Below are 4,148 nucleotides of genomic sequence, written 5' to 3' on the forward strand. Positions count from 1 at the left end.
GCGACACCCTGTAGCCGAGTTTACAGCCAGTAGGCGACCAGGAAAGACCTCGGGTCTGGGACGCAGGCACCAATCATGTGACCCTCAGAGGTAGGGTGGGGTTAGGAGTTCTTGCTCAAAATCACGCCTCTTCCCGCGATTAGTAGGCTAAGTGTTCGCGCCCCGGGCGAGGGGGCGAGGCAACAGTCGTGGCGGGATCGGGTGCTCAATCTCTCACCTCGCCTCGGCTCTTTCGAGAATTTCCTTGGGGCAGGAGGAGACGATAAAATGGAACAAGCAGAGAAAAAAAGTGACTAGGTGAGACCGTCAGAAACTGAAAAGAGTAATAAAAGCGAGTGGCCCTATCATATCTCGAAGCATAAAGCAACCAGAAGGCTCTTAAATTGTTAGCAATGTAAAGTAGTTATAGTCTGTTTGAAAAGCCACTTTGCAGTCTGTATCCAAAGCCATGAAAATATTCCTATGCTTTATCACAGTGATCCAATGTAAAGGAAGAAAGTGAAATTAATTGCCGGCATTAATTTAGTGATTACCATGTGCCCGGCACAATACTTGATCTTAAATGAGTTTGAGTCTCGTTTAATTTTTTTGGCACAACACCTGGAGATAGTAATATTTTAATCCCTGTTTTAAAAACGGGTGGTGCTCCTGGGAAGCTTCCACCAGCACCATTCACAAGCAAAATTTGTAAGTTCCTCTCCTGTTTTCTGCCCTCTGCCAAGATGTGTCAGTGCTTCAACACTGGATAGTTGTTTAATTCTGGCTAAGATACTTAACATTTCAGTGCCGCTTCTGGATCACTGGTGACGCAGCGGTTAAGCGCTCGGCCTTAACCAAAAGGCCAGTAATTCAAGTATACCAGCCGCGCCTCAGAAATCCTAAGGGGCGGCTCTACTCTGTCCTGTAGGCTCGCTGTGAGTCGGAATGACTCCATGGCAACGGGTTGTAGTGATGCCTTTTCTATAAAATGGAAATGATAATAATAGTACCTACGTCTTAGGATGTGAGAAGAATTAAATGAAGATTTAACGTGTTAAAAAGCACTTGTAATGATACCTGGCACACAGAAAAATTCAGTAGATGTGATTATTATTATTGTAGTATTTACTATACTGTATTGACATTATTTGAGAGAAGGATCATGCCACGTTCGTTTGCATCCAGCACTATCTGGTACAGGCCTGGCCCTCCTACATAGTCAAATATATGTCAAATAAATGCTCACGACACCCTACAATAAAGAAACTGACAGTGGGGGATATTAAGTAGTTTGCGCTATCCGTTGTTATTTCCATACTGGCAAACTGACTCTTGTACTCTTGCTTTTATAATAATTTGGGTTTTGTCATTTCTCTACTTGGCTGCTCTTACTCAGCCTGTTTAATTCTAATTCATTCTCAGAAGTATTTTCTTCCATTTTAGACCCTACACACACACCATATGCTGCTTTCAATTAGTATTAACTCCATTTTACAAAAACCAAACCCAGTGCCGTCAAGTCGATTCCAACTCATAGCGACCCTGTAGGACAGAGTAGAACTGCCCCATAGGGTTTCCAAGGAGCGCCTGGCGGATTTGAATTGCCGACCCTTTGGTTAGCAGCCATAGCACTTACCACTATACCACCAGGGTTCCCGTTTTACGTCAGAAAAATTGAAGTTCAGGAAGATTTAAATTACTTAATTCGGGTTGTAATATAAAAAAGCTTATGATTTTAAGCCTCTTCCATCACAGGCATTTTTCTTTTTAATAAAATAAACACTTTTTCACTTGTGTAGTCATGTATGTTGTCTTTTAAACAATCAAAACTATCCCTCTCAGATCCCTCTTGCTTAATTTTCTGACCTGTGTTTGGTTCTCCACCTAATCTCTTGGATTGATGACTCCATTTTGAATGTGCCGCTCTTCCAAGAAAAAATGTGCTGGTATCTCTCAGGCATCAGGCAATGTGGCTGCTAATCAGTGGCTACCCAGCCTTACAGAAGAGGGGACCTATACAAATCAGAGAAAGCAAGTGTTTTTTGACTGAAGATATATTTATTTGAAAGTAGGAAGCAGTGGTAGCATAATTTCTAAGGAGATGGGTTTTTTGAGTCAGGCCTGGATTCAAATCTCAGCTCTTTGAACTAGTTGTATGATCTTAAATGTCATCTTTGCATATTAACAGAACACCATGGCACGTAGTAGTTGGTGTTCAATACGTGTTTATATCAAATGAATATTAGGCTTCAAATCAATTTGCCCTATAAGAAGAATTAAACCAAAAAAACCCAGTGCTGTTGAGTCAATTCCAACTCATAGCGACCCTATAGGACAGAGTAGAACTGCTTCATAGAGTTTCCAAGGAGCGCCTGGCGGATTCGGACTGCCGACCCTTTGGTTAGGAGCCGTAGCACTTCACCACTACGCCACCAGGGTCTCCAAAAGAACAATTAAGCCAGAGGAATGTTCCTCTTTAAAAAAATATTAAGACTCTGTTTCCTGGAAATCATACCTACAGGGCTACTCTTCTACTTACTGGGCTAATTTGCTCTGGATATAGGATTATACCATATTTTGTAGTTCTCATTTTCGACTGTGCTTATAAATGCCAACTTTTTCAGTCATGCCAAACATTACCATTTACAACTGTTAAAATAGTTTATTGCCAACATTCCTGTAGTCTCCAACTTAAAATAGGAAGAGATGGTGTGCCACTACACAGCTCTTTCCAACTCCACTTTTGATGAGGTCAGCCATGGTATTTGTGTGAGTAAATGATTAACAACCAGCTGTCCAGAATATGTGTATGTATGTGTATATAAGTTGTAAATTTTACTGACATAAAGGATGTATAGCACACAATGTATTTAAAATAATAAGAAGAAATACAATATTCTTCATTGTAAATTTCTTATAGCCAACTGATTGTCACAAAATACATTCATTGACTTTTGCCAAACTCTTAAATCAGTAGCCAACCTGTGGTTGCAATTGCCAGAGTGTAGCTTTGAATGTTGGTTGATATTTTCACTTGAATTAATCATGAGATCAAAGTGAAACAATGAAAATTTATATCAGAACTTCACTCATTTGTGAGTGACTTGAGAAACTTATTTGAATTAGATAATGGTTTTTGAATACTGAAAGAATTTTGCTTGATTTTTTTTTTGCTGTTGACAATGTAATGATTATAGATATGACATACTTTTAAATTTAATCTGTAGTATTAACATTTTCTCTATCACTTAAGCCTAGACAATGGCAGTCAACAGAACAAATCGAGCTCTTGTTTATAGCATTTGCCAATTTCTGTGGTGTAAATTCTACTGTGGCTGATTTCAAGCTATCAATGTGACATCACTGATCATGGAGTTGGGAAGACATGTGCATACCATTATTTAGTATTTCCTTCATACGGGCACAAAAGATGTAAATAACCTCATGAGCATAGAAAATAGTAAAATATAGTGTAATAATTAGGGCAAGATGAGTTAGGAATATTTTTCACCTTCGTTTTTAGTATAGCTTATTCAGTTGTAGGAAATAATATACTTTAATTTTTAATTATAGCTTATTATTTAACAACCAGCTCACAAAATTCTTGAAAATTTAACAAGCCACTCTCACACACAGTATGAGCACGTTCCAGTATACCGCTGCTTGAAATAATTTAAAGACTTATTGGAAGTATCAGATTCAGATTTAAATGATGCTTGTTAAGCGCTTCTTATGTGATGAACGTGGTGCTAAGAATCTTTGTGTATATCTGTATCATGTAATTCTCATAACTGTATGAGATACGTATATCATTGCTCTTTTTTAAAATAAAAAGCAGGCTTAGCTAATCTATTCAAAGTCAGATATCTAGAAGTGGCAAAGCTAAGATTTGAGCCCAAGTCAGTGCTCTTTCTGCTTACCACCTTCTGAAGCTTAAGGTATAAATAAGACTAAGGCAGAAAAAGGATTCTGGCGCTTGATTCCTCTTTTTTCCTCAAGTTGTTTAGCCCGCTTCCACATGAGCTCCACTGTGAACCCATAAATCCTGTGCCTCATTAGACAAAGGGAGTGTCAGTCATACTAATTCTTTAGGACATTACCATGGTTACTAAACACAGAGTCCAGTGCTCCAGCCTGAACATTCCGGAAGAGGACAAGGCAGAGCTGAG

This window comes from Elephas maximus, chromosome 4, assembly GCF_024166365.1.
Source record: "Elephas maximus indicus isolate mEleMax1 chromosome 4, mEleMax1 primary haplotype, whole genome shotgun sequence".
Classification (NCBI taxonomy): domain Eukaryota; kingdom Metazoa; phylum Chordata; class Mammalia; order Proboscidea; family Elephantidae; genus Elephas; species Elephas maximus.